Below are 7,082 nucleotides of genomic sequence, written 5' to 3' on the forward strand. Positions count from 1 at the left end.
AAAACAGCAGTCATGACGCTAGGCGCGTGCTGCACACAGACACGCTGGATAAAGAACAGTCAGTCACGACGGAACTGGCAAAACAAACAAAACCTACCCTAACCAACCAACATGACGCCAAATCATTCAGCTGCCCACCACACGAGGATGTACTGGATGTCTTTCGTTTGGTTTGCGTGATACACCCATATCACTCACAAAGGGCTCCTTATTCAGCAGTATCAAAATGTTTTAGAAAGGGTTCTTAGACCATAAGATCATTCAGTCAAAGTCTGGTTTTGTTTTCTCTCAGTGAACCCCTTAAAATTGAGGAAGTCTGTAATGGTCTGATTAAATTTCTTTCTGATAAAATACTGTGTGAGCAATTGGGCTTATTTTGGGAACCAACCATTTGTGAAAAGCATGTGACAGTTCATATGTCATACTGTTTAATGGTTCCCGAAATCTATACTATCTCCTCAGACATATAAAATAGAGGAGACGGGGTTAGTGATTGAATTATGAAATCAGTTTCTATCTGCACTGAAAATTGGTGTAGTATTTACAAACAGGTTTCACTTAGAAATTGCTAGCAAATTTCACAAATAGCCTACTGTAATTACAAAGAAACTGCAGGAAACGCATTGAATTACATGACATTTTGAAGACTGAAAAAGTACATTCTTTTAACATATTTACATATTCACATAATTTTCTTTTTATTTACAACTTAGAAAAAATGTGCAGTGTAGAAATAAATCTTAATGTCTTGACTACAAGTATTGAACATTTCCACTGTTATTGTTCTGGAAAAAAATACAGTTTGTCTAATAAACATTGCCCAGTAGTGGGGCATGTTGTCACAAACAAAACGGTCAATAACAGCTTTTCTCAACAGAATTTAAACAGTACAGAAGACATCATGAAACTCATGAAACAGAAAAAATGCACAATATAACAACACATCAAACCACTGACTAACAAATATTGTAATTTACAAATTGTGTAATAAATTCTACAATAATTTATCACATTTAAAATATGACAACATGCCCGATTTGACCTTTATGAGAAATTCCCTTGTATATAAATACAAAAAAAAAACACTCACACACATTTGCGTAAATTGGGTTTACAGTCTTTAGAAAACCTAAGTTACTGAGATAAATCTTTTGTGACAACTAACCCCAGTCTCTCTGATATTTATTTAACCTGATGATTTCTACAAATGCATTAATGGATCTTTTCCATTTTTTTTCTCCAATGAAGTCTGTTCCAGCTTATGCTGACAAAGAAAAGACAGGCAGTGATAGAGGTCAGACAAAAGGCAGAGGAGAAAAACATAAGACTGCTGCTCCAGCCACTATAGAAGCACTCCCTGGATACCAAAGAGCCTCTCCATGGCAATGACTCTGTGAAACATCCATCACAGGAGACTTCTTGGGCATCATGGTTTCAGAGGCAGATGGTAACATCTTTGTGCCTTCCTCTCACTCTTTCTTTCTCTCTCCTTCTCGCACACACTGACTGTATCACCTCGATGATTTCCCATCTGTTTGGTACTGAAACCACAGGGCACATATCACCCGTCAGCCCCTCCTTCTAAGCTGGTGGTAAGACAGACATACAAAAGAACCACAGACGCTTAAAAAGCAGGTTAAAACATGTCAACAATACACTGGGGAATGAGCTTTCAAACATAACACATCCATCTGCTGAAGGGTTCAATGTTTCGTATGAAAGATATTGTGGTTATTATTAACTATTCTGAGAATTACCAGAAAATCTTCTGAGTGACCACAAGTGGAAAATGCGATGTAGGCTAAGTTGTGTTTCTGCACAACTTATTTTTAGTGCATACCACAGACATTGCACAACATACGTAAATCAGTTCAAAGCATGGACCATAAACTCTGTATGCAGAGTAAAAGTGCTAATGGAGAGAAGGTAATAGGTTATTAGCTCACAAACTGTACATCCGAGAATAATACACTGGACAAAAACAGAATTTGATGATTTCTTCATCCAATGAGTTAGTCATCCAGAGCAAATGGTATTTAATATTTATATTCAAATATTTGTGTAATAGCTCTCTGGAATATTTGATTCTGATTGGTCAATCGCATCATCCAGTGGTCTGATATTTCCTAAAGACTACACGATTTTTGTGCCAATTTGATGCCAGTTGACGAAAGTCAGTGCTAGTCTGCAGATTTGAGTTGACAGGTTTCTTAGAAAATCTCGTAGTGTATGATGGTCACAGACCCTGATTTTTTAGCTTCAGACTATGATTCGATCCAGTCAGAGGAAATCAAACATGTTTCAGCCGATTTTAGAACACGCTGTTTTCTTTTGTCAGGCGTCTCCTATACCAAGGCGCACGTTTCTGCGTGAGTTTGATGTGATCAGAATGACTTTAAAGTCTGGTAGTGTGAGATCTTCAGTTGTTTAGTGTATAATGGCCAGTTTGTCATCTGTGACTATTATTACAAAGTCGGTAAGTGTATGATGCCCAGAATTTTAAGATCTGTTCAGTTTTTAAAAGTTGTGTAGTGTACTCCAGCCTTAATATTCACCATCGTCCATGGCAACACTTTATAACAGTCACAAAACTGGAGTTACTTTCATGTTTCTCATATCACTCCACGACCTCGCTCTCTTGTTTCATACAAACACATCTGCTGTGCCTCAGTTAGCAATTGTTGTACAAATAACCACAACTTATTAATATCAATTTAACTGTAATATCTTTGCAGTGTTTATCTTGCTGCCAGGCTGATTCCTTTGTACACTGAACATTTTTTTTTCTTAGTGGAAGCTTTAAGATAATGTACTGGTAAGATTTTAAATTAATTTAAACTATAATTAATATTTAATGTCCACATATTTATTTATTTGTTTATTGGGTTATTAGCAGTGTAATAAGCTGGATAATGTACAGTTAACTGGCTATACAGCAAAATAAATTCTGCTCAATAATAAATTATTTATTTTCGTTTTTTTTTGTTTTTTTTCAGTTGACTGTACATTATCCCACAAAATAAATTGCAGTTTTTGTGTGATTTATTTTGCAATTTATCCTGTGATAATACGCAAATATTTAGATTCAATAACACACTGTTTACTTTGCGAAAATAGTCAGTTGACTGTACATTAACTGAAAAAAAACATTAAATAAATATCATATTATTGAGCATCAACTAGCCAGCGTTGTACGTCATAAATGAGATTCACAAACGTTTTTGATTTTCTCTTCTAAAAAACCCTTATCATTGATGTTATCATCATTGCAGTCATTTTCCTGTTATATACTCATTCATATATTTCATAACCATCTGCCACAAATTAATTTTTTCTGTTTAAACTGTGTCAACATATGCTGATTGTTTTTTCAGCACACAAGTGAGTCTCAATCTATCCCCCTTCACTGAGGCAATCGGCTGTTGTGTAATAGTTAACCTACATTTCCCCCCTCGCTCTCAGGTTGCTGCCACTAGCACTTGTGGCCCACTTTCTGTCAAGAAGTGGCCTACATACAAGGAGATTCTGACAAACTTTACAAAGCTGTTGGCACAAAAAGCTCTGGCCTAATTTCTCACCCTTCACTGAATTCAGTCGCATCCGCTCTGCTGATCTCTGCTGTCATGGTGGTAGTCTATGAAAGTGCAGCAGAGTGCTTCTGGACTTCACAACACTAATTCAGCATGCAATACTGAGTTGCACATTTCCATAGATTTTATTTGTTTATGACTTGAGGCAATGGAGAGTGAAAGACCTCTAATCAAATGACTGATAAATACAGGTGGGATCTAGATGCAGATTTTAATGTGAAATGCAAATCTAATGGCAGAGCCTTTTGTGTTTGCGCATTTCAGCAGCAACAGCTATGGTTATGTTCTAGTGGTGTTTGTCTATCCATCTGAATAGACAGGCTGAACTCTTCAAGACTCTTTGTTTGCGCTTTTGCTTGTGTTGCCATGACACTTCAGTGCACCAGGTGTGTCCTACTCAATCTGCAGCTCTACATGGTAAGAAAAGGGTATGGAAAGCAGCTTTAAACGTTCTTATGTTTTTAAAACTATCATGGCATTTCTCTTGTTTAAATAAAGTAGGCATTTAAAGTATGTTATGCCAGTGCATGCTAACAAAAATTGCCAAAAGTATTGAGTATAGTCTTGAAACATATCCCTTTCTTGTGTCAGTGGTCACTTGCATTAACTATTGTGGAAAATTAAAAGTTGAATCCCTCCTCACACACACAGAGACACACACTTCTGCTCCAGTAATTCGCATTGTGCTGCTGCTGAGGATTTAACCTGTTTCTAAGTATAGCTATCTATAAAAAGTTTGCGGTAGTGCTACAGGTTGGTTTGGAAGTACACCTTTCTCACTTCATTCACTGAGATCAATTCCCAGAAGTCTTTGTAGAGTTGTAGACAAAGAAAGAGTAGACAATGTGTAATCCAAGACCAACAGCAAAAATAAAAATAAAAAAAGTTTGCCATTTTCAAATGCTAGCGAATGTAACGACAGTCATACGTTAAAAAAATATATACTCCTTTGTAATTCAAAGGCCCTTCATTTCTTTATAAAATAGAACTGCTTTTTCCTGTCTTAGTTATTAATAATTATTGTAATAGTGAGTCATAAAGCACCAGAAAGAGAGATGACCAATAACGCCATTAGCGGTTTCATTGTTATCTTCCCCCACATCATTCACTATATAAATGTGACATATTAACACATTCATCCTCTTACGTTGCTTTGACGTCACTATGGGAACAGACCGTCTGAAGCGAGAGGATGTGTCCAAATAGGGCAGAATGATGACTGAGGATGTTCATTCGACGTGTAAAAGAATGACAAAGCGAAAAATGAGGATTTGAGTTATTGTAAAGAAAAGCGAAGTGAAATATCAATATGAAAGTTCACCATTAGAAAGAGCAAAAATAGGCTTGAATATGCACAAAAAGAATGTGTAACAATTATAAAATAGTAAAATAAAAAGCACTCAAAGCACTAGCTAAAAGCACAGTAGATTTATTCTACTCCGTGTAACTTGGTTTTTTTCCACATCAAGTTTAACAGTCATAAATACATATTGTATATTTATCCAAACTTTTTTTAGAACTTGATAGCCATGGTCAGCCTTGTAGTTTCTTCAAAAACTTTCCTTTTGTGGTACAAACAATAATTATATAGATTGTTGAAGTTAAGCAACAATAACGTTCTTAACCAAAACAACACTTAAACTGTCGACACGTGTAAGAGCTAAGTGTATGTAAACATAATATATTAGTGCTGTCAAACGATTAATCGCATCCAAAATAAACGTTTTTATTTACTTAATATATCTGTGTGTACTGTCTATATTTATTAGGCCCCTATGTATATATAAATACACACACATACAGTAGGCTATATATTTTGAAAATATTTACATGTATATATTTATATTCATACAATTTATAAATTGTCATTACATATAAATGTATTTAATATATAAACGTAACATATTTTTCTTAAATATGCATGGGTGTGTATTTATATATACATAATAACTGTACACAGTACACACACATATACTATGTAAACAAAAACTTATTTTGAATGCGATTAATCGCGATTAATTGTTTGACAGCACTAATATATATATATATATATATATATAATGACGTCATGTACCTATGATTCAGTAATTGCCTACAGCATCTTACAAATTTGTGGGAACGAGATCGCCATCTAGTGGTGAATAAACGACATTGAATATTGGGTTCCCTGTTCACTGGCATATGGCAGAGAGCAATAGAGACGTTATGAAGAAGAAGTGAGAACGCTTGTAAGTCTTGACTGTTGGCTGTTCTGTACATTTATTTGAACGGCATGAGTAGGCGTATTATATCTAATAGAAAACATTAGATTGAATGAAGCATTAAATTGAATTTCTGTTTTTGCACAAAAGAGGTTGCCTGTTGTCAAATTCTGTTGTACTATTCTGTTTCTGGAGTTTAGGATCTCAATGTCCCCAGATCAGCATCCACATCAGAGCAGATCACTCTTCAGTGCATGACCTGGTAGGTACTGAACAATGTTAGGCATTCATTCATTCAGTGTCTATGAATAGCAAGATGATGTCCAGAGCACACATGACCTCAGTAAGTGCATACTAACCTTTACATTCCTCAAGTGTTTTGTCTAGACTAACATCTAGCAGACAGCCATAACTTGAAACCCTCTTGTTGATGAGCAAATTAGTTTAAATTTGAATATCAGTATGCTAACATGCAAGGAAGCTATCATCATATTATTACCATTTTTCTTTAATGCTCTACTTATTAGTAAACACAATTATCAGTACTGTAAATGCAATGTATAAAATACCCGTTTTACCCTTTATTTAACCCTCATGTCAGATTTGGTGAGAAATAAGTGATCACACAGTTTTCCGGACACCTGAGATCAGGCTGTAAATGAGGGACTTTGTCCTATGTGACAGGAGTGTCTTGTGAGTGATGCTCCAGTTCACACTGCACAGCGTTACAGAAGGAAATGAGGAGCGCAAGACTGATCGCTTAAGGTAACTCTCTAGCTAAAGATGTATTGATGTGATATTTTGTCAGTTCGTTTTTTGAGTACTTAAAGTCATATTTAGGCTCATACATAGGCAAATTGCTCAAATTTAGGCTAACGAACATAGTCATACTAAATGAACTGCAGTAACTGTGTAGTGTATTGATTCTGATTGATGTTTTCTGATATTTCATCTATTCACTTTCATTTTATTCCTGTGTGCATGATTATTTAAAAGATCTCAACTTTTTTGCTATTTGTGCATATTTTGTTAAAACTGCACAATACAGCAAAGCTTTCAATGTGTAATGTAACAAAGCATATGAATGATAAACATTAACCGAGTCAGATGAGAGAAGGGCTGACAAGCAGGTGGATCATGTGACCAAAGTCATTTACACACTGTTTTAATGGTGCTGTGTTAGACTGGATTAACAATTATATATATATATATATATATATGTGTGTGTGTGTGTGTGTGTGTGTATGTGTGTATATATATATATATATATATAATATTATATACATCTGTG

This window comes from Sinocyclocheilus rhinocerous, unplaced genomic scaffold (genome assembly GCF_001515625.1).
Source record: "Sinocyclocheilus rhinocerous isolate Xijiao unplaced genomic scaffold, SAMN03320098_v1.1 scaffold541, whole genome shotgun sequence".
Classification (NCBI taxonomy): Eukaryota; Metazoa; Chordata; class Actinopteri; order Cypriniformes; family Cyprinidae; genus Sinocyclocheilus; species Sinocyclocheilus rhinocerous.